Here is a 24,654-nt window from a genome sequence, read left to right as displayed (position 1 = left end):
TTAGATTTAGAGGCAAAAAAATCATATTTTCATACCTATGCAAATGCTCTAGTAGGATGAGGGAATTTGATGGTGTGGAGGAGAGAGGGGGAAATTGCTAGAGCATTGTCCTTGAGTGGAGGGAGGGGGATGCAGAGGGTCTAGGCACGGGTGGAGGGATTGGTTTGAGGTAGGATGTGGATGGTTATCTAAGATCCCAGGCAGCAGGGTAGAGTGGGTGCAGATAGATGCTTGTTGGTAAATATAGATAGTCTAGGAAGTGGTGGTGGTCCTATGTGATTGCTTCAATTTTGTCGGAGAAGTAGGATGAAAAATCATCAGCTGAGAAGCAAGATGGGGAGAAATTATTGGGCATCTGGGAAGAGAAGAGTAGATGGGAACTTCATGAGTGGGTGTGAATGGACTGGGAACTTTGGTTTTTTAAATTTTTTTTAATTTTTATTGGAGTATAGTTGATTTACAATGTTGTGTTAGTTTCTGCTGTACAGCAAAGTGAATCAGCTATACATATACATATATCCACTCTTTTTTTAGATTCTGTTCCCATATAGGCCATTACAGAGTATTGAGTAACGTTCCCTGTACTATGCAGTAGGTCCTTGTTGGTTATCTGTTTTATATATAGTAGTGTGTATATGTCAATCCCAATCTCCCAATTTATCCCTCCTCCCACCTTTCCCCTTTGGTAACCATACATTTGTTTTCTATGTCTGTGAGTCTATTTCTGCATTGTATATAAGTTCATTTGTACCATTTTTTTTTAGATTCCACACATAAATGATATCATATGATATTTGTCTTTCTCTGCCTGACTTCACTCAGTATGACTGTCTCTAGGTCCATCCATGGTTGCTGCAAATGGTATTATTTCATTCTTTTTTATGGCTGAGTAATATTCCATTGTATATATGTACCACATCTTCTTTATCTGCTCCTCTGTCACTGGACATTTAGGTTACTTCCATGTCCTGGCTATTGTAAATAGTGCTGCAGTGAACACTGGGGTGCATTCATGAGTGGATGTGAATGGACTGGGAACTTTGGTGGGAGATTGCTGATTTCATTTAAAGGCACTTGATATTAGTGGTCATGGGTTTAAAGTAAGACAAGTGGGTTGTTTTTTTGTTTTTTTTCCCCCTCAGCCAGAGCCAACTGTCTGGGTGCAGTTACAAACCAGGCACTTTGTTGGATTTGACCACGTTAGCATATTTGCCAAACAGATGGGACCAAGTAATAGAGGGGCAAGGAAGTAAGAAAGAGAATTTAATGATGGGCCATGGAGGGCTGTGAGGAAGCCAGGCTGGGAGGGCCAGCAGAAGGTGGAGGGGTATTTGGGTTAGGGCCTGAGAGGGAGTGGTCCAGGAGGATGGGAGCCAGTGAACTGAGGGTGGGATCCTTGAGGTTGACTTTATGGAGGCATTATTGGCATCTTTCCCCCTTTCTGTTAACAACCCTATGTATTTTGGGTGCTCCGTAGGAGCAGTTCCACGTGTAGGTGTATTTCTGATGCATCTGTGGGGAGGAAGGTGATCTCCGCGTCCTACTCTTCCGCCATCTTCTCCTGTCTCCCTCCATCCTATGTATTTTGGAGATTCAGCATGCAGTGTCTTGAAAATTCTTAGTGAGGGTTACAAGTCGCAAAGCCCAACTATTTGTGTATTGGTGGAATAAATGTATACTTCTCCCCTTGTTCACTATTTCCCTTCTTGCTATGTGGGATTCTAAAGGAAAGTGGCAGAGAACTTTGCTCTGTGGTTTAAGGAGCGATCTCAGGCCTGGGTGGTCTTGATCATGCTTCTGATCTTGGTTATCATCACGAGGGTCTATTCAGTTTCAGTCCACAGATATTTGTTGAGGGTCCACCATGTACCAAGCACTCTTCTAGGTACTTGAGATAGAGTTGAGAGCAAAATAGATAAAAGTCCCTGCTCTTGTGGAACTTACATTCTAGTGGGTGGGGAGAGAAACAATAAATAAGAAAATAGGAAAATAAGAAAATTTAGTGTGTATAAAGGAGGAGAAAATAAAGCAGGGAAGTGGGAAAGGAGATGTGCCGGGGGAGAGAGGTGGGGGAAGGCAGTTGGGGGAGTGGCTGGGAGGACCCCACAGAGAAGGTACCTTGAGTAAAGAGCTGAGATCTGTGGTCCATGTATGTTTAGAACAAATGCTGGGCCCCATGGGAGCAAATAGCACGAGCTGGCACTACAGCCTTATGAAAACGAAATCCCATGCTGATGCCAAAGGCCAAGAATATTGTTTTTGGTTATTGAAGTCCACGGAGTCAGTAGGCTCCATGTATGTGCTAGTAGTGTCTATGAGACTGGAAATGGGCAGTTCATTAACAGCTATATTTGATATTTTTTTGTGGTGGGGGGTAGGGGGTCGTCCTTCAGGGGGCTGCTGACCTCAGACCCAGCCTCCCTGACTAATTTTCGCCAATGGAAAGTTATGTGTGGACGGGATTACAGCTGTGCTTGAATGGGCTGAGTTCATCTGTGGCCAGAAAAACCAACAAAGGCTCTCAGGATACAGGGCTTTGGGAGGAGTGACGAGTCTGAGTCATAAGCCCAAGCCTTAGCAAGTCGTGTGAACGCGTTGGAGCCGAGCCAGCCCTCTGCAAGGATTCTCAAGCTTGGCGGGTTGGCGTCCTTGTGACCCAATGCTGAGAAATTCCTTTTCTCAGAAGCCACGAAGCTGGGAGTGGAAGACTGAGCTGTGGTGATTCAGGTGATCTAGTGAAGCAGCGGTCAGCCCGCTTGCACGAGCCTCCTCTATACCAACCAGCAGGCATGCGTAACTCTTGGTACCTACGTCAAGAGCAGTGTGTCATCCTGTGAAACACCTGCTGTACGTTACCAGGAAGTCTGGGAGAGTGCGAACTGGTTGAGCTCAAGCAAGATTCGGCTCATCATGTATTTCTTTTGGCTGTGAACCAACATTGCACATAGCTTAGTATAAAATACCCACCCGATGGTTCATTATCTCAACCCGGACCTTGAACTTGCCTCTTGCAGGAGATCTTGCTTATGGGAGAGGCCCCTTTGAACGTATTTAGAAATTTTCTACGTGTGTATGAGGCATATTCCTTGACTGTTGCCCGGTTTAACTTGCTCATCTTAGATACTTTGTTCAGTCATCTTTCTCAGACAGGGTGATGATTACCTTCTAGCAGCTTCATGACAAACCCTGAAATATGTTCTTTTCCCACTACGTTTGGCCTCGGGAGGGAGATGAGGTGCCCCGTGAGTAAGTGCAGCCTTCAGGAATCAGACTCAGCTCTGTGACTTTGTGAGCCCAGAATCTGAATACTAAAGGTGATAAGAATAATACAGACAAACGCAGTGCGTGTGAGGCTGCCCAGGTCAGTGATGATGACAAGCCTACAGGCCAACTGTAGCAATAAGATCCGGGAGAGCTGGGGTTCCAGCCTAAGTGAGGCCAAGTTCGAATTTCAGACCTGCCTCCTACTTGTTGAGTAGCTTCGGGCAGGGCAGCTCACTTAACCTCTGTGTCTCAGTCTCTTTTTCTGTAGAATGGGTCCAGTCATAGTACTTTGTTGAGTTGGCATGAGGACCAGGTACAAAAATAGATGAGCAGACCCCAGCCCTATGGTTTTCACAAAGTACTCAGGAAATGTCAGTGACAGCCTTGCATAGCCTCATGAGCGAGATACTACTATAACCCATTTTACAGATGAGGGACTGAGGCTTTACAAAAATTTAGGTGATAGGCTTGTGACCAGAAAAGGAATTCCTGGCCAGTCTAGGTCTGTTGAATGGGATAAGTGCGTAAAATGTGGTGTGTTAAGATGTGTGCCGTTTAGTACTTTCAGTTGGTAATTTGAATTTGATTTATTTCCTCCTCTTTCGGTTCTAGACTTAGATCCCACCCTCTCTGTCTTCATGTTCTGCTTTGCCATTTGGGATTGGGATGGGTTACTGGAAGTGGATCCATGACATTCCGTACAGGTGTGACACCTGGCACCTGGGAAAGCTCTTGATGTGCAAAGGTGTGCCTCGTTTTGTCTTCATGCTTATAAGAGATTGAATTTTATAGATTAGACAATCCCATTTTATCACTTACAATCAGAGAAAAATTTGCTCTTTCAGGTGTAGGATTAAGATCTTGGTGATGTGACAAGGAGAAAGGCACCTTTTAAAGCTTGGTTAATGTGCTTAAAGTTTCGATTACTTTTGGTTTTAACAGCAGTATTTTGAAAAGCTACCTGTACCTGAGCCAGTAGGCTGAAAATGATATGTCTTTTTTGAATCATTAAAAAAAATTGTGATAAAAAATATATAGCATAAAATTTGCCATTTTAACCATTTTTATGTGTATAATTCAGTGACAGTAATTACATTCACAATGTCGTACAGCAGTCACCGCTCTTTACGTCCCAAACTTTTTCATCACCCCAAGAAACACTAACCATTAAGCAGTAACTCTCCATTTCCCCTGCCCCTCAGCGTCTGGTAACCTCTAAGCTCCTCTTTCTCTCCATGAATTTGCCTATTCTAGATATTTCATATAAGTGGGATCATGCACTAGTTGTCCTTTTGTGTCTGACCTTGTCGCTTAGCATAATATTTTCAAGGTTCGTCTGTATTGTAACATGAATCAAAACTCCATCCTTTTAATAACTGAGTAATATTCCACTACGTGGACCAGACCACGTTCTGTTTATCCATTCACCTGCTGATGGACACCTGGTTTGTTTTCACTTTCTACCTGTTGTGAATAATTCTGCAGTGAACATTCATGTGCACGTGAGAAATGATGCTGTTTTTCAGCATCTGTAGAGATATATTTTAACTTCTCGGAACTCTAGGAGTAGAACTTCCCTAACTGGGGGAGTCCTTGTCTTTGACCATGGCACCCCCATGACCCCTTGGGCGTACCTGAATGTGTCCCATGTCTCTACCAGGCTTCCCCCACAGTCTTGCCAAGCTCACCACTGTGATTTGGGAGGATGCTGTCTGCTGGTGACTCAGCCTGCCTTCAGCCATCCTAGATTGACGGTATCCTTCCATCCCAGGTCTCTGATCCTCTTGTTTGCTTGCTTGGGATTGAGCCAAGAAATTTCTCATGCGTCCAGTTATTATGGTTTGCTCTTAGTTTCAGATGGGATCAATGTATATCACTTTTTATTTATATATGCCTTTTGTACTGTGTTGGGGTACGGAATTATATTTGCATATACTGTCTTTAATGTTTATTTGATGGAATTTTTTTTTAAAAGCAGGTAATAATTGAGTTGGTGGAATGTACAGCAGGTTTGTTTCAGTAGATCTGGCTTCTAGGCCGAATCTGCCATCATTTTATTCTGTGCGCCTGAGGGGGGTCACTTAACCCTCTGACCTCAGATGAATGAGTGATTTGTAAGATCCCCTCCCCCCTTTCTGCTCTTAGGTATATGGGTCTGTGACCCTCCATGTGTCTATTGCCTTACCTCAGGCCATTTAATATTTTGAGATATAGGCTTGTTGTATTTCCTGATTGAAAATAACCTTTGCAGTTGGATCTTCGTTTAGGGAAAATGGTACCCTGTGCTCCTAGAGACCATAAAATCTCATGCCCGAGCGCTTGGAGGGGAACGCAAGACAAGTGGATTCCATTAGCATGTTCCCAACATGAGAAGTCCCCTAATTGTAATTGATTATGTCCCTGTCACTAGCAGAGAGCTCTGTCAGGTGTCAGGTGTTAGAAATGCATCTGTGGGTGTGGTCCTTTTCTCTTCACCATTGTACCCAAGTGTTTGGTGTGTCCTTCCCACCCAGCTTCACCTGGATATGTTCCGGTCCAGAAAATGTGAAATGACAATTACTGATGTATTTTAATATAAAATAAAAGTATTCTCGCTCATGAAAAACAAAACCAAATACTGTTTTATTAGCTGTCCCTGGTGAGTGCCAAGGGCTGATGTGGCTCACTGTTAGTGACACTCTTTTTTTGTTTGTTTTTAGTTTTTTTGGTGGTACGCGGGCCTCTCACTGTTGTGGCCTCTCCTGTTGCGGAGCACAGGCGCCGGACGCGCAGGCTCAGCGGCCATGGCTCATGGGCCCAGCTGCTCTGCGGCATGTGGGATCTTCCTGGACCGGGGCACGAACCCGTGTCCCCTGCATCGGCAGGCGGACTCTCAACCACTGCACCACCAGGGAAGCCCTAGTGACACTCTTGAGGGGACTTGATGCTTCTCCACAATAGGGACTCGACAGGGAGGGCTCAAGAGGTCTCTCTGTGGCTCTGGGGTCTTGGAAGGGCCCCCGCTCTCTTATCTGACATGTAACTAGTGTCTCAACTGTACTTTATCCATTACCAAAATATTGTAGTAATATCAACATAAAAACATCAAAAACATTCTACACACTACCATAGCTTGAGATAGAGGCTTTGCTTCTTTCCTGATTGGAAACTGACTTTGCCTGTGTAATGCCCTTTACTGTTTAGGGAAAATATTAGGCATGTGCCCGTACAAAGCCTGTTAACCTATGCAGCCCATCGTCAAAGGCATCGATTTCAACTTCCCATTTCACTGAAGGGGAAGCTGGATGGCTTGCTTTAAGTTTCTCACCTGGCTGTTGGTGGAGCCTGGACTTGAACAAGGTCGTCTTACTTCCTGTCCTTGCTTCTCCCAGGACCAGATGAGGCCTCCCCAGTGGGAAAGCTCCCTGACCCGGCTTTTCCAGGAGGCTCTACAGTACTGAATGGTAAGGTTATCCTGGCTACACGTTCTTTGGAAAGAAGGCGGGTCTGAAAATTAGAACTTGACTTCTTATCTTTGTCCTTTCGTTATTCAGCGTGATCCGACTTTCAGTGCCAGTGGTAATCATTATTGTTTACTGTGGCCAAGCAGAGAGGTGCCTGAAAGATCCCACACCAGTGAGAACCCAGATGCTCTCACCCCCAGCAACCACATGTACCTCTTGTGCAAGGCATACAGGGCCCTTGGAAGCGACAGCTTCACTGTGTGTGTGGGTAGGACAGCATCTGGCCCCCTATGGGCGATTGCTAGTAGGGGCTAAGGGTTCACGGACTTTTCCTCTGTCTTCTTTGTTACCTTTATCCTCTGGTTGCACTTCCTCCCCTCTCCCCGTCACCCTTCCAGTTACAAGCGTGGGTTCAGTTATACGTATGTGGGCCACCACTGAGTCCTGAAACTCTCGACCTTGGCATGTGAGATAAAAGTTGTTCTGTAAAGAAATGTAATTTGGGGCAGCGAAAGCCAATGAGAATTTTAAAATCATGGAAGCATATAATTGGAAGATAGATATATATATATATATATATATATATATATATATATATATTCCCCCCCCCCCCCCCCCGGCTAGGAAGCCAGAGAAAATTAATTTGAACACCATCATTTAAATTGTTGAGGAAAGTGAAGCCTGCAGATTTTAGGGACCTTGCCACACACTCAAGTCACTGCAGTGTATCCTGGAGGTTGCCTCTAAAAGCAAACTATTAGAGTTCGCTTGGCCTCTTTTTGGCAGACATTGTATTTCTCAGGAATATTTCTGCTTATTGGTTAGGCATTCGGTTTTCAGACAGAGAAACCTATGTTAAGAGTCTCTAAGTTTGGTGGGTACAGAGTTTCAAGTTGTAAAACGTTCTTGTGTCAAATCAAATTTAATGAGGGCTTTGCATATCAAGACATTGCCTGAAAGGACGAACCTTGGTTTTCTCTCAGAGAGAAGGAAGGCCTCGTCCAGGGCTGAACCAAGGGTTTTCAAACATGTCAGTTTCCTGAGCGGATCCTCAGATCACCAAGCCCGGGAGTGGGTGGGATGGATCCATATTTAGACTTTCAATCAGCTTCAAATATAAAAAATTGATTTTGGCAATCAGTTGTCAGCCAGCTGCAAAATGTATTCATGAACAAGCTTCTGAATTTCCATGGTGACATCATAGGATTAACAGGATCTGTGTTTGGATCTGTAATTATGCTGGGGAATGTCTTTTTATTTGGATTCAGCTCATTTGACTGTGTTAATTAACACCCCTTCTGGGCGTCACCTAGCTTGATGAGGAGAACACACTTTCTCCCCAGCTTTGTTGCTGATACAAGGTGACACAGGTGATGGCAGGTTGGTGTGAGCACTGCTTACCTTGTTCCTGGGAACCCTCCTTCCTAGCTCCGTATGCAAGCTGGGGATGGTGGTGGGAAGCTCCATTGCAGGCACTGGTAACAACTTTGCAGACCTTGTCAGTTCAGCTGATTGTAATGCTTTTGGGTTAAGCTTCCTCGATTCCTGAGCAAGTTGGTTTTGAAGACCCTTGAACAGATAATCCAGAAGCTTCTTGTTTAAGGAAGGCATTTGTGCTGTTGAGAGCACAATTTAAAAGGAATTTTAAAAGCCAGTTATTGTTGATCTAATGCAATAGCTGTATGCAGTGAGATCTACAATGCAATTGTAGATCTAAGCAAGTTAAAGACTAAGTAAAAATCTTTGGGGAGGATAAACTCTCTGGAATTTTTTGGTTTCTTAGTGTAAATTCAACTGACAAAGGGAAGGAGAGAAGTTTAATTCTTTGTGGCTTTCTTCCCCACGTACCAAATGGTGTTTCCCAACAGGTATTAATTGAGTGATTAATTAATTATAATTAATTATGTCTGTTGAGCTAGCTCTTGTGTAAATATCCATTTACAGTATAAATACCATATAAGGGCGTCATGGCTTGTAGTTTTTTTCAAATTTTTTTTTTTTTGCTTTTTTAAACATCGTAATTTATATTTTTCAAAAGGAAGGAGGTACAGACTTTATATCTGCAAATAATTCTAAGCCTCTCGATAGTGAAATACTAAGCTTATTGAATCAGATTGTGGAAATTTGAGAGCCTACAGAAATAGGAAAAATAATGCTGGATGACTTTTAATATAAGTGAAAATAAACATTTTGGAAAAATATTCCAGATTTTTGGATTAGTGACATGGTGGTGTTGGTCTAGCACCATCACTTAGTAAAGGCTTTTGAAAACATTTACAGTAGATGTTAGCGTATGAAAAACTTCTTACCCAACATGAAACTAAAAACAATAAAAATAAAATAGAGCATAATAAATTATGGAGCAAGTTTAATTTTGCTCATTCCTAGGGAAAAAAGAAAAACATTTTAGTTTTAAATTAAACATGCTGTGTTCAGTGCCTATCTTATCTACTTAAATGTTGTATTATGCTGTTATGATGCCATTTAAATTTGGAAAACAGTATATATTTTGAAGACCTGAAATCAAACCTATAAAATGAGGAGGCTAGCTTATAATCTTTTTTTTTTTTCCCCATGTGTGGTAGTGCGTGATTATTTTTGTAACTTGGTTCATTTAACATCGTCCCCAGGTTTATCCTGATGGTGGATAATTGTTAAAAACAAAAGTCAGTTGTGCGCCCTCTACTGGTTTCATTTCTCTGGAACAGAAATACAGTACTTTCACGCTTAAGTTCATTTCTTTTGGTCCGGCTCATAACTGTGGTCGCTTTTTCTTTTCCTAAATTCATATGACTTTTTAAAAGCAAAATGAGTGGCATCAGAAACCTCAGGTTAAGAAGCTGGTAACTTAAGGAGGGCTCAAGTGTCTTCCTTAACGCCACTTTGTCAAGTGGTGTTTGGAGGGGACCCAAAGCTTGGCACTCTTCCTTCTGTTATAGGAGTAAGCGCTTTGGTGCACAGAGACGTCCCACTGTGAGGCTGGTGGCCGCTACTTGGGGACCTCTTGGGTTCTGATCTTGACGGGCTTTCACCTGTGTCAGGTCTTTGGCAATCTGTCAGCCACTGAACGAAACCAACAGGTTTTCTATGCGCTCACAGGTCACTCAGACTCTTGAACTCAGGGTGCCCTGCGGATTCCCCCAGAAGCAAGTATAGGGGACTCTTTATTTCCTGGCCTGAGAGGTGAGCAATAAAGTGGGGTACTCCTTCAGTTTAATCCCACATGCATTTATTGAGAACCTACCATCTGTTAGGTTTCAAGGGCGATTCAAGATGAACAAACCCACTGCCCCCTGCCTGGCCACACCTCCCCCCACCCCCCAGCAACAGCAAAACTCTTTCTTATTCAAGAAAGAAAAAAAAAATATGGCATTCCAGTTAAAAGAAATACTTATTAGGTAATGATAAGACCAGAAAAACCTGTAGAAAAGATGTCTCCACTTTGTAAGTCCTTCACCCTGACTGGTAAACTTTGTGATGTTGGCATTCTTTTTCCTGTAAGTGATTTGTAACTTGCTTTTCGATAAGCTGTAATGAGATTAAATGTCCTTCCTGTTCTCAATGGAGTGTCTCCTGCTAGTGACCGTCAATAGAGAAATGACTGATGTGTCCGGGATAAGCCTGACCCCGTGTATCTTTCACATCTCTTTCACTTTGCGCACCATGCCTCCTTCCGCAACCATGCGGTGATTCTAAAGCTGATACTCTGGCTTTCCATCCTCTTCCTCCCACCCCTTCTTGATTATCAGCCTCCAAATTCAACACAAGTTGTTGGCTTAGTGAGCTGCATGGACCTGAGGCTGTGCCCCAAGCCAGTAAACTGCTTTACTGATTCTGACCCCAGTGCCCAGTTTCTTCTGAGCCCACATAGATGGTCCTCAGCCATCACATGCTGTACAGTGGAAATGAAGGAGAAATGCTGTGCTATATTTTCGTAAGTCCCAGGAGAGTCTCTTTATAACGTTGATGGTCATAGATGGAATAAGTCAATTAATCGACAGTTGATAGTGAAACCTCTATGTGAGATTTTCTCACTAGCAGCATTGGCATCTTAGGCTAGATAACGCTTTGCTGTAGGAGGCTTTCCTGTGCTTTTTAAGATGGCTAGCAGCATCCCTGACTTTCACCGATTAGATGCTCATAGCACCCCCAAGTCGTGACAACCAAGAATGTCTCCAGATATTGCTACATATTCCCTGGGGGCAAAGTCCCCTCCTGTTAAGGACCACTGCTCTATCCACTCTCTTTTCATTCTGCTCCTTCAGAAGTCTTCATGGGCATTCTCTTGTTTGTTTGCTTCATTCATTTATCAAATAGTTATTACATTTCTACTTATGCTAGCCTCTCTGCAAGGTAGTGGGAATATAAAGATGAACTAGGTATCTACTTCTTATTCAATTTTGAATCAATTTTGAACGGATCATGGTTTTTACCATTTTGATTTTTATCATGATTATCTTGAAGGTTCCCTTTTCTGAGTATTGCTCCCAGCCTATAATAACTCCGGCAGGCACTTGAGCAATTAGGACTTCTTTCATGATGAATGCTGTGTTTCTATTTCTGTAGGCTGTTTGTTTGAAAAAAAGCCCCTTGCATTGCGGGTCAGTATCCTTGGCTTTTGACACAGCTATTAATTAACCTTGTAAAACGATAATGCTGTATTAATCTATCAGTTTCGTCCATGAATGCTTCAACTCTTTCAGATACGGCCTCTTGCTTGTCATTCCAGATATCCTATTTTCTTATACTGTGATTTCTTTCATTCTCTTTAACCAGCCACCTGAGGCTTGATTTAATGTCTAGTCCTTTTAAGTTTTACTTAATTTAACTTCTGTTTGGGAAATAAGAGCAAGCCCAGGTGAAAGATACTCATTGGATTGCTTTCGGGTGAACTTTGTTAGCATGTGTCCCTTAGAATTTTTAGAAACTGATATAAAAATTGCTCTTGGGAAATCAAATTTATAGCAGTTATATTTCAAAGAGGAGGAAAACGGGGATGCATTTCAGGGAGGTGTTTACAGTTGGCTTCAACAAGATTGGTAATTTTAAATTTTTGTGTTGCATGGTTCATTATATTATTTTCAAATATATTTCTGTATATCTGAAATATTTTGTAATAAGCTTTAAAGGAAAGATAGCCAGCTGAAAGGTGTTTTTTAAAAATAAATTTATTTATTTTATTATTTTATTTATTTATCGTTTCTGGCTGCATTGTGTCATCGTTGCTGCATGCGGGCTTTCTCTAGTTGCAGCGAGCGGGGGCTACTCTTCGGTGCGCAGGCTTCTCATTGTGGTCGCTTCTCTTGTTGTGGAGCACGGGCTCTAGGCATGTGAGCTTCAGAAGTTGTGGCACGTGGGCTCAGTAGTTGTGGCTCTTGGGCTCAGTAGTTGTGGTGCGTGGGCTCTAGAGCGCAGGCTCAGTAGTTGTGGCGCACCGGCTTAGTTGCTCCGCGGCATGTGGGATCTTCCCGGACCAGGGCTCGAACCCGTGTCCCCTTCACTGTGGATTCTCAACCACTGCGCCACCAGGGAAGCCCTGACAGGTGTTTTTTTGTTTGTTTGTTTGTTTGTTTTCCTTTTTTCCCGTCCTCCACTATTTTAAACTAGATGTTCAGGAATTAGGTCTCCACTTGCTAAAGCGCCCACATTCCTGCCGGGGAAGAGGGGGTGCTGAGCAGTTATTGAAGATTTATAGCCTCTTAAATCCGGTAAGAGGCACTGCTTTCTTGCCATGTGCTATCGAAAAATAATTTGAAAAGAACTTAGGCTTTCTGCAGGGCGACCAGGTTCATCTGTAAAATGGTTAAAACCTGTTAGGAATTAATTTCCCCTAAGGATGGGAGGAGCTGAGCGCAGAGGAGTTTGCGGCGTTGCCAGCTCCAAAGGGGAGAATTAAACTGGAGGAGGCGGAGAGCAGGGAGGTGACGGTGGGCGGGGAGGAGCCACAAACCCTCTCCAACACACCCAAATGACCAGATTCATCATAGCACGAAACTTCACAAGTTACGCCCACTCCCACTGCCAGAAGCCGGGGGAAGGCTGCTGCTTCCTCATTTGTGTTACTGGAAGTTTGAGAGATGGGAAGCAAGACGCGAGAAGCATGTGCGCCTTGCTGAGCAGTGGTGAGCTTGAATTTAAAAACCCTTTCTTTTCTCCGGCAAATTTCTTTGTATTGGGTGGTGTGGGCCAGCCTCGGAGGGTGGCTCTGGGCTAGGAGAGGCGGGATGAGAGCCCCGGGTTCTGCAGCTGCCGCTCGGGGACCTGTGCGCCCCGAGCCCCACTCCCGGGGCCGGCGAGCCGCGACTCCACGCTGCCCTGGGGCTGCCCAACGACGCCACCCATGTAAGTTTTAGCTTCAGGGAAAAGGGGTTCGGGCTTCGAAAGCGCTTCACTTGCCTTCTGTAACCAGGGACCGCGCACAGAGTCCGGGATTGGGAAGGAGGCTGTGGGATCATGTTACCCACCAAAGATGCGCCCTGTCCCCAAAGGTCCTGCTGCGCGTTCAGTAATTACGGCTCAGTGTCTTTGAAAATGAACCCCGTGAAAGTCTTGGGATTTAAGTGACAAAAACTTCCAAAGTAATACCTGAAGCTGTGGCACCCAGCAGGCTCCTGGATGGGAGTTCTGGAGTGAGGCATCCATCGGAAGTCTCGGTTTCTCGTTAATTTTGTGTCTGATTTAAGTGAGTTCAGCTCAAGGCTTCCTGGCTCTTGAGGTGTTATATATGTTTATGTGGATCTTTTTTCTTTGTTGAAAAATGTTAGTTTTTCTGTGGCAGCTGGTTTATCTTTAGATTGATTGCCTAAGTCAATTTCGGTTGGGAAGGGGAGAGGAAGTTTGCGTGGAGTGTGGTACCGGGGTTGGGATGATTGCAAGAGACACTTCATACGTCTCAGCAAACGATGAACTTGGCCAAGTGCAAACATTCTTTAGGTTTTGTTTCGAGGCCCTCAGGAGCTTTCATTTGACATGTGTGGTGTTTACTCACTGCAGAGGGAGTTAGGTGGAGGCTTTAGGGTTAACTGTTATCTGTGTCATCTATTTCATATCTGATCAGCAGGTCAGTACAGAGCAGTGTGAGCTGTGTGTGTGTGTGTGTGTGTGTGTGTGTGTGTTTTGTAAGCTAATGCTTTGTAAGAATTTTTAGAGAATTGTCTTCCTTTTAGGGCCAGAAAAGAAGGTTAATAAATGTGTGGATCTCACTCTATTTGTAGAAAACCAAATTGCATTTTACAAATGTTTCTCCCAGTTCTGGGGTAGGTGCGATTAGGAGGATGTTAGTAGCTGATTCTGTCATTCTTCTAATACCAGAACGGAAGAACCTGGCTTTCCCAGCCCACTTGAACTTGGGGGCTCAGGGGACAGGTTGCTGTGGCCACAGTTTTACATAGTTTGCTTTCACCCTCCACCTTCCCTGAAGTTTATGATACAGAAGTAAAATGAAATTACTTTTCAACCACTCTAGACATGTCCCAGGGAGGAACAACAGGCTGCATGGTCCAGGCTGGCACGGCTGCTGGAGCCCTGCTTTCTAGCTTGCTATGGGCTCAAAAAGAACATGCAGGTAGATACGAACTTGCTGCTGATTCCTCCTACCTCCCAAGGAACCTTTAGCAACTCACCCAACAGGAAAGACAACCAGACTGGATCTGGTGATAGTTCTGGTGAAACTGACTAATAGACCCTCGCTGGTGGAGTTTTATGGAACAGGAATCCTCCGCGGGAGAAGGGGGAATATATTATTCATAAAGGTTTCTAGACACTGTCGCGTGGGACTGCTGGGGAACATCACACAGACATTTGAAATTCGGTTAATTCTACTCTATCATATCACCTTGCAGGTGTTATAACTTCTGTATCATTTTTTTTTCTTACAGTTCCTTTACGTCTCCCACAAATAACCTGGTGTGGCTCTGCCTATTTGAATTTTTTTTTTAATTTATTGCAGGTTCAATTTGTTCAATAGCAATAGGACCATTAAGACAATCTTGGTTTAGTAGCTAGTTTTGTTTTTTTAAATGGAAATTTTCCCATTTCATTAAAAAATTTATTGGTATAAAGTGACACATAATATTCTTTCATAATATTTTTAAGGACTATAGCATCTGTAGAAATGTTTCCTTTTTCATTTCTGGCGTTGCTTATTTGTGCCTTTTCTCTTTTCTTCTTGATCAGCCTTGCTAAAGTATCATCAGTTTTATTGGTCTTTTGAAAGACCCAACCTTGGTTTTGTTTGTATTTTAAATGAAGCATAAACAAAGACTACTTCTTTTAAATTTACATGCATTTAAAAAATTCTGCCCTGTGGAACTCTGTCAAAAAAGATCTCAAGATCCTGTAAAACTAAGTAACTGAGTCTGCTAGTTGTGTGAAGACATTATGTATTTATCTTTATGTGTCTTTGACATAATGTTTTTTAGTTTTATGAAAACATACCTTGTATTCTTGAGTATTACACACGTCGGATCAAGTTGTTGTAAGGTGGGTTTTGTAGATTCACTGGGACACACCCTGCGAGATTGTTTTAGAAACATCTAACTAGAACTTACACAAGGCTTACTGGTAATTTAATGTGGATTGGAGGTGCTTTCAACCCGCTTCACAGTGCAGGTTAACTTTGTACTGAGGCACAGAAAATTTGCTGTAATGACTGAGGAAGAATGTTTCATTTTGGTTCATATTTAATGCATGAGCCTTGGCATTTTGGTTTTCTCAGAAAATCTTTCTGAGTATGTGGCAGTATAAGAACAAGAACTTCGGAGGCAGAAGAAGCTGGGTTTGAATTCCTGCTCTGTCACTTTTAGCTGAGTGGCCCCGGGAAAATTACCTAACCTCTCTGAGCCTGCATTTCCCCTACTGTGAGATGGAAATAATGAAAACTGCTTTGGGGGGGCGGCTGCTGTGAGATTTCTATATGAGTTATCATGTAAGGTACCTGTCTCGTGGTTTGGCACAAAGTAGACACTTATTAAATTGTAGTACACTGAGTATTTTCCTCTCCTACCCTTTTCCAATACTATAGTTCTCTCAGTGCCTTCCTTCAAGGTCATTGCAACAGAATAAAACAATACCACTTCTATCATTTGTTTTTTCTTCATTATGGGGAGATGGAATTACCAGTATTTTCATCTTATCCTAGTTGATTGGTGGTAAACTGGCTGTATATTTCTTCCCCTCCACTTTTAATCTTATCTTCCTGGGATCATTGTTATTTTTCCCTTCAGTTCATCTCACCTCCTTGAGGGTCTCACTTCTGTGTTCTTATTTCCTCCCTCCCTCCCTCTCTCCCTCCCTCCCTCCCTCCCTTCCTCCCTTCCTTCTTTCCTTTCTTCCTCCCTTTTTTTTTTGCTGTCTTTAGGGTACAAATGAAACGGGTACAAAGCTCAAAACTTGGCAGAAACTGGTTTGTAAGTTAGCGGGGTTGCTTCTTTAAAGGGAAAGTTTGTTTAGTTACTCACAGAATTGAACTGTGAGGTAGACAGGGAGAATTGAACTGGGAGGTAGACGGGGCGGTGATCACCATATCGAGTTTGTATCGCCGCTGCATTTTCCTGGAATATTTTTCCTGAGCTTGCAGTTCCTCTGTGCTTTGGGGGGAAGTGTGGATTGTTGGATGCTACGGCTGATCTCATAACCAAGAAGGGAAAGGAAGAACACGGGGCGGAGGAGGTTGGCTGGTTAATATTCCTGCACAAAGGATTATAGTGTTATTGAAGTCACCAAACTAGCTGTTTGCTCCATGGGGTTTCTCCACTGAAAAGATCCTGGGGAATCTACGGCATAATTAGTTAATATTTATTTAGGCATCCAGTATTGCAAAGTGCTGAACAGGGCACAGGAAGGGATTGTGAACCGGGAAAAGGCTTTATGGGGCGGTGCCAACGTCATTTGCTGTTCTGCCCAAGGAGTGAGTCTTGGTTTGCATTTTGCGGAGTGAATTGGCCTCTGCCATGGAGTTACTTTCCAAGACAGCAGATTGATTAACTAACTACCCTTGGTCTGGCCTGTCCGCTGTGCCCCCGAGTACTGACTAACAGCACCGGAGCTGCTGTTTGTTTTAGCTGGTGTTTTTATGAGGATGGAGAGCAAGAGAGCCCCTAGTCTTCCTTAGCGTTTTACAGCACCGCTTCCCCAGTTGATTTTGATGCTCTTGCTTGAACACAAAGTATGAGCATGGGGTTCATTGGTAAAACTTTTGGGAGAGAGGTCGTCACTTTCGGAAAGCTGTATTTTTTAATGGTTCGGGATGGATTTGTGAGATCTTGGACTAGATCATAGAGCCTCATGTGATACCTTGGAATCCTACGCTTTAGTGTTTGAGAATTCTGACTTTCATAAATTATGAGCTTTGGGTGGGCAAAAATAAGCATGGCCAGAGTGCTTTCTACAAAGCCTTCGTGGAATAAGGGCCTGGTAAATGCTTCTTTGACTATTAAAATATGAATACTAAATACTGATTTATTTAGTGTCTACAGCATATGAGGTACTTTCCCTGTATTATCTCATTAAGGTTTCAGAAGAGGAGCTTGCAACCTCTAGAGGAATATAAAAAATGAGCACGAAACCCATTCTTTACCTGTGTCTGCTCTTGTAGGCAGAACCACAGTGGGCTGAGGCCCACCTTTCTGGACCCGAAGGCCAGGAGGAGGGGAGGAGGGTTGGTACCATGGGGTGTGAGGCTCTGAATCCTGGCCTCTCACCTAGAATGTGTGAGCTGCCCCTGCGGATGGCACGTCTGGAGACCTTGCGAAACCTCTTCTGTTTGGGATGGAGTAAGTGGGGTATTCGCTGAAGGCTGGGACGTGAAGAGTCAAGCTTTTAAAGACCTTCTCGTCTTACGATCCTGCCCGAATCCTCCTGTTCAGGACAATAGGAGTTTCCTTCTTTGTGACTGTTTTGGTGGGAAGAGGGGTTCTGATTCTACCCAGTCAGAATCTGAGGCTTTGAAGTTGATTTCCTGGGAATCTTCTGATGCGGGGTCCCTTTCTTCTTGGGTCATTTGCATGGACAGGCCAGTCTTTCGGGCTTGATGAGGCAGGCGTAGGGGTGCACCCCAAGTCAGGGCCACCGTGAGCTGGGTGGGTCTGCCCCTTGTGACCCTTCACCCCTGTGCACCGATTCCTTACGCCTTGAGTCATGAGGAAGAAGACTCCCGTGGATTCTGATTCTATTATTTTAGAGGCTTTCCAGGGTAACCTTCCTACCTTTGTTTTCCTGGCTTCTCCTTTGCCTGCCCTCATGACACCAGAAAAGGGGAACAAGGAATCCATTTGGACAGCAGCAGGGGAAGCTTGGTATCGGAACGGGCTTTTTCTGGGCTGTTGGACATGAGATCATGTTACTTTGAACAGAGAGGGTGAGCCTCCATCTAGACTTCATCTAACCTGGGAAGTGGGTGTGGTTACAGTGGAATATTTCATGTGGGCATCACTGCTGTGCTCAGATGGGATGTCATCATTGCATGAGAGGCAAGGGGCTTCCTGCTGGAAGGATCCAATGGTAAAGGAGCACGATGTGCGGGCACTTGGAGAAAAGAAATCTGTTCCAGAGACCCCTTTCCTACTTCCTGTGTGTGGCACGAGGCTCCTCGAGGGAAGTCCAGCAAAAAGGGACTCGTGCTCTTCAGTTCCTTCTGCCACGTGGGGACCGTGACGTGTGCCCTGAGCAACCCCCCTCTACTTCACTGGGAGAGAATGATTTAGACCAAAAGGGGCTTTATAACTACATAGAGTTGTACTTATTCTTTTCAAGTTTGCCTTCCTCCCAAAAACAAAGTCACTCAAGCCTTGTTAGTAGGTACGTAATGCTGTGTTACTTAACATGTATCAGATTTTGGTCCTATGCTTGTTGATCCAGGATTTGAACAAAAGATGTGACGACCGATTTGATGGAGACGGTGAATCACAGGTGCTTCCTGAGGCATGAGCCCTGCAATTTAAAAAAAAAGTGTTTTTTTAAACTGTATTAAGAACCCAACATGCGATCTACCGTCTGATCAGATTTTTAAATGTACAATACAGTATGAGCAATAGGTACAGTATCTTACAGCGAGTCTCTGGAAACTACCCATCCGGTGTAACTGAAATTTAATACCTGTTGATTAGCACCTCCCCATTCCCCCTCCCTCCAGCCCCTGGCAACCACCATTCTGTCCTTCACTTTCATGAGTTTGACTATTTTAGATACCTCATATAAGTGGAGTCACGCGACATTTGTCTTTCTGAGACTGGCTTATTTCACACAGCATAATGTTCTTAGGGTTCATCCGTGCTGTCACATATGGCAGGATATCCTTCTTTTTGAAGGCTGAATAATATTCTGGAGTGTGTGCGTGCACGCATGTGCATGTGTGCACGCGTGCATGCATGTGCACGTGTGCACACGTGTATACCGCCTTTTTTCCCCCTCATTCCTCCATCGATGGACATTTAGGTGGTTTCCCCATTTTGACTACTGTGAATAATGCTGCAGTGAACAGTGCTGATATCTTTTTGAGATCCTGCTTTTATTTCTTTTGGGTAAATACCCAGATGTGGGATTGCTGGATCATATGGTAGTTCTATTTTTAACTTTCTTCTGTGACGGCTGCACGCTTTTGCATTCTAATCCCTGTAGTCTGTAGTTTCCCACCAGCATCGCAGGCCTGCTTTGTGGGTCTTGGTGACCTGTTCTTCCTGTCTTACCTGTTCTCCTGGCCGCCTGAATCCAGACTGGCAGCTTTAGCCACGCCTTTCTCTGTCTGCACATGGCAGCCTGGAGACCTCTCACTCTACTTTACATCCCATTGTATTGTCATAATGGGTTATTGGCTTTTTTTTAAGGGGCAAAAATAATATAAAGGATAATACAATAATGATAAAAACAACGATTAACCCCTTGAGCACATGCCGTCTGTGCTCTGTCCCCATCCTTTCAGATCCATGTTATCTTCCGTGCATATAAGCTTCCCACACGTGCTTTCACCCCACCAGCCAGCAACCCCTTCTCTTTGTTGGCCAGCTGGCCTCAGGGTTTGATTCCCCTTTGACTGGAATCCTTGTACCCCTGGAGCAGTCCTTAGCTAGGGCTGACCGTCAGGAGGGCACAGGTATTTCAGGGCAGCTCTGAGGTTTCCCCTGTCCTGTCTCCAAAGAGCCCCTGTGGCTTCCTTCTCCTCCTCTCCAAACTGGTTTTCTCTGGAAATGCTTCTAACAAGTAACTTAAACACGAGTTCTCATCTGTGGCTTAAGTAACTTGTTCCAAGTAACAGCCTTAGAAGCGGGGGGTGGGGGTGGGGGAGAGCTAGGGTTTGAAACCCGGTCGCCTGACTCCGGGGGCTGTGCTCTCAACCAGAGCGCTTCCGTGTGTCTCTCCAAGGCAGGACTACTCATCCTTTTCTGTATATTTGCCTCATCGTGGATTATAAAGACTGCCATGGCGTATTTTGTAAATGCTTGCTTGATGAGTGGCTGAACAACCCGGCTGACCTTTGCACTGTCCCCAAACAGCCTACTGAGTCCTGTCCCTGGGCAGGTGTCCACTGGCTCTCCTCCTGGAGTGACTTTTCCCCAGCTGTCTTTCAGAGTCAGTGCAAGCCCACCTCCTCCTTGCTGCCTTTCCAGCCTGTTGCAGCCCAGAGTTATTCTCTTCCCCTCGAACCAGGATTATTTGTCAGATGTTGCCTCTTCTGTCTTCTCTCCTCCCAACCCGACTGTAAATCCTTGAGTGCTGCGATGGTGCCCAGAACCACACAGTAAGCGTTTGGTGATTTGATTCTCTGGGGATTAATCAAAACCTGGTCCAAGCTGTCCAAAGAAATGCCACGGTTGTTTCCGGGTTCTATGAATGAAGGGAAATCACGAGGTCAAGGGGACAAAATTGAAAAAATGAAATAAGTGAGGCGGCAAATCTCAAAATTGTTAAACCATTTTTGGGCAAGTCCGTGTGCGCGTCTGCACGCTGCAGCTGTTCCAGCTGAATCACAGGGTGGATGGATCATCTCTTGGCTTCAGGCACGGTGGCTAGCCGTCTTCCCCCTGAGGGAGTTTAAGCAGACCTGTGTGATGAATAATGTAGATTCTCTTCCACTTCTTGGGATGTGGTTTGACAAACTTTATGAAAATGGTAGGTGAAGGATGTCAAGTGTCTTTCTTTCCCCCCATTTGAAAAATGACCATGATGTCCCTTAGTAGAGTTTGTGTGTTGAGTTTGAGCTGGTGGTCAGCCTCACCGTCCACAGAGGCCTCTCCTCTTGGGCCAACTGGGTGTGCCCCCATTGTGAGGTCCTGGAAGGAGGACTGCACTAGAACTGAAGATGCAGAGGAGAAGAGACCACGTACACTGAGCACCTACTGTGTGCCTGGGATTCTGCTCAGTGCTGTCAACAGAGTCCGCGATGGAACCTCACCACCACCTTGGACGTGCTGTCCTTCCCAAGTCTGGCTTATGGAACCCACGTGACTTCACCAAACTCACACCGATGCGGTGCTCCTGGATTTGAACTGTGGTTTACCTGACTTTTACATCCATGACCACTCTCATGCATCTTGACCTGCCGTTCTAGATATAGACAGAGGTGTTTAGGTGAGGATTCTAGAATTCTGAGACCCCTGGGTTTGTTTCTGATCTCTACCTTTTCTACCTTAGCCAATTCCTCTTAGCACTTCATCGTTCATGAATTTGGTAAAGTTGGTATTGCCCGAAGTACCATGTTTAGGTAGAACTTTTTGGGGGTGAGTTGTGTAATATTTGAAAAGTATTACAAAATTACTGCAAAATTAGGGAGCTGATTTTATTTTTAGATGTGTACCCACAGGTGAAACGTATCAAGCCCGTTCCTTGCACACCCTCAGGAAAGTTAGATAGTTTCAGCCTTCTTTCTAAGAAGAAGGAACCTCTCCAGGCAGACTGAGGACTTTCTTGTCACTTACTCTGTAGCACAGGCAGCCTGGGGTGTCCTTGCCTTGGGTATGATGCAGCAGGATGCCCAGGATTCTTCGGTCATCCTGTCCCTCTCCTGCCCACATTGCATAAACATTGGCATGGCAGGGACAGATGGCCACTCCGGGGGCTCCTTTGATGTCACATTTGGTTGCCTGGGTAGGGGGTAGGGGTGGTTGCCGCCAGTCTCCGTGGGAGGAGAGGCTGACTGGGAAATACCCACTTGACAGTGGGTAAACAAAAGCTTAACTCCAGAGGAGCTGGGTGCCCTGATGCGTGTGCAGGCTGGGCTGCAACGGAGTCAGGTTTACATAAGTGTGTTTAGCTTGGGAAGAAGCCAGTTAGCGCAAAGCACAGGCTTTTCCCTCTGCTCCTAAATGATGCTCCGTGGAGTTCTGTTTTATTTTGAGAATGTGAATGGACTGGGGTGGGGAAGAGAGAGATGGGACTGCAGATAATTACTTTCAGAGCTAGAAAAAAGAATTCATTCCAGAGGCCTGGGTTATCTTTGCTGGAGGTGCAGGCGAAAGTGTCTGAAATCCCAGGAGGGTTGAGAGAGAGAGTGGTGGGGACCCTGTCATCAGTGGGCCCCTTTGCGGGTCCTACAGCATCAATCTGTATAATGGGGACCGAAGGCTTTGATGGAAATGGGAAGCGTGGTAATGAAGAACCCCCAGACAGGATGGGCAGGAGGCAGCAGAATCACGCCTGGAAGAAAAATCAAGGGCTGACAGCCTGTGACAATCAAATAGTTTGTGGTTTTAGCTTTAGAAGGAACACTGGAGGTAATTGCAGTTGCCTGCATGCAAACTCCAAGCATGGAGTTCCATCCAAGTGGAAAAGGCAAAAGCCACAAGGGTTGATTGAAAAAGCTTTTCCTAGTCCAGCCTCTGGGTAATAACTGTAGCTATTTATTTCTCTAATGCATTTACAAACCAAATTGAGATACTGTATTCAGGTTAACAGATTGACATCTAGTTACTAGGCTTCCTACTGATTGGGAGGGGGATGGGGGTTAGTTTATTTATTCATTCCACAAGTCGCTCATTGGGTAGCTATGGGTATTGTCCTTGGAGGTGTCCTCGGGTGATTCAGTGAGGTGTGAGCACAGCTCACATGCCCTCAAGGAGCTTATAGTGTAGAAGGGGAGAAAAGATAATTCCATGGGAAAGTTAGTAGGGGGCCAAAGAGGAGAGATATCATCTAGAATTTTGGTACATTTGAAGGGTCAGGACATTTGTCATTCAATGGTGAAATGATTGGGAAAATCATTAATAATAATATTATTACTAATTTCTCTTGTTTATTAAGTATTTGCTCTCTGGACTAGTCCATTTGCTCATGGACTAACACATTTAATCTTCCCCATGACCCAATGAACTATTATCATTCCAGCTTTACAGGTGAGGAAAGTGAGGCAGAGAGAGAGAGAGAGAGAGAGAGAGAGAGAGAGACAGAGAGAGAGACAGAGACAGAGACAGACATAAGCGTGACACAGCTGTGCACAGTTAAGTCCAGGTAGACACGTGGGCAGTTTGCAGCCCACTCCCCCAGGCCTCTGTGGCTCTTCCCAATTCTGATTTTCCTGTGTTGCCGGGACAGTCCGTACATCTTCAGTGTTTCTTTCTGTCTAAGAGTCAGCAGCAAACCACCAATATCAGCAATTAGTTTCTGCTCCACTCTTTTCAGTATTTAGAGGAATCTAGTTTGTGTGGATGTCTGATGGGCCATTCAGTCATGAAAAGATCTAACCTACTGACTTTAGATCCTTGGAGGGTGATTTCAATTATCGTATAAATAGCATGACTATGAACATGGGAGTTGTATTACTCAGTTCCTTGGTCGTGGTTCCATTGTCAGTGTTGATACTGCTAGAAATTATCTCCTGCTAGGGCACAGTGAGTTTTCTCTTTTGGCGAATGGTCATTTTTATTTTTTTAAAAAATGAGGTGAGGGAGGTAAATAAACTCAGTCATTTGTGTTGAAACAAAGTGATTATCATTATTTGCTAGTGTTTATTCAGTAAAATATGAAAAGAACACTGGGCTACAAGTGAAGAGACCCAAGTTTTCTTGACTTGAGCTCTTCCTAACCCTTGGACATTTGGTGAGCCAGTTGCTTGGGTCAGGAAATTATATCCTTGGGGTCCTTGTGACGTACAGAAGTTTCTCTCTATATGGTAAGCCTGTAATAGGGGTATTATGTATCAAGACTCAACTTTTAGCTTGATATTGCTGTGTTGTTTATTTAAACATGTTGTTTTAGACCCGGATGCTGCAGCTGGATTTTGTTTTTGGTGTTGTATTTAAAATATTGTGTTATCTTCTTTCTTTCTTCCTTTCTTTTCTTTCCTTTCTTTCCTTCTTTCTTTTTTATTCCAGGAGTAGGGGGTTTCATATAGGATGGAAATGGAAACTAAAGAAGAGATTGGATCTGGAAGTAATTTTCAGCAGTGGAGAAATTAACCAAAATGGGGAAACACACCATCTTGCTGCTAGATAAAGGGAACACAGGAGTGTATACTTGCTTTCTCCGAGTAATCAGATACATTATACATGGATTACTTTTTCATTGGGACTTTATGGTTTAAAAGAAAGCAAAAAGCAGATCTGAATATTAAATATTTCCGTCTTTTCAAGAACACATCAAGTTGGCATTTAAACTCGGATTGCCTGCCTTTTATTTCTACAATTTGAAATCAGGTTGAAATCCTGCAAGTGGGGGCGTTAGTTCGGGTGACCCCTGTCAGTTTATCCACCTGGCCTCCTCTCTGGTCTTTTTTTAAACTCACAAGTGGGAGTGGGTATGAAAGCCCAGGAATACTTTGAATGTGGTAGATACAGGATGTGGGAAATTTGTCTGCAAAATGTCAGCCTTGAGTAGACATTTTGTAAATGTCTACATTTACAAATATGAAATGGAAGGCCTTCTGAACTGCCTTGTGATTCGATTTGAGTTTTTAAAGCTGGTGTGGTACGGTCGAGGGTTTCGGTCCTGAGTAGTATGGTTGCGTGGGAATTCATTTTGA

At 44.1% G+C, this 24,654-nt stretch overlaps 1 protein-coding gene across 7 annotated transcripts in view; it reads left to right on the top strand.

Annotated features, from left to right (window-relative positions):
• Positions 1-24,654, top strand: part of TIAM1 (TIAM Rac1 associated GEF 1) — a 398,067-nt gene that overhangs the window by 178,872 nt on the left and 194,541 nt on the right. For 2 of the 7 annotated variants that reach the window (XM_067739310.1, XM_067739314.1), the window contains exon 1: positions 12,631-12,829. The exons of 3 other annotated variants lie outside the window; for them this stretch is intronic. The gene's annotated coding sequence lies outside the window, so the exon portion shown is untranslated. Of the gene's footprint in view, positions 1-12,630; positions 12,830-12,900; positions 13,050-24,654 lie in introns of those variants that run through there. 2 more of the 7 variants (XM_067739317.1, XM_067739316.1) reach the window with 2 other exon arrangements.

Source organism: Pseudorca crassidens, chromosome 5 (genome assembly GCF_039906515.1).
Source record: "Pseudorca crassidens isolate mPseCra1 chromosome 5, mPseCra1.hap1, whole genome shotgun sequence".
Lineage (NCBI taxonomy): Eukaryota > Metazoa > Chordata > Mammalia > Artiodactyla > Delphinidae > Pseudorca > Pseudorca crassidens.
Note: the sequence above shows the minus strand (reverse complement) of the source record. Positions and strands in the feature narration are given on the sequence as shown.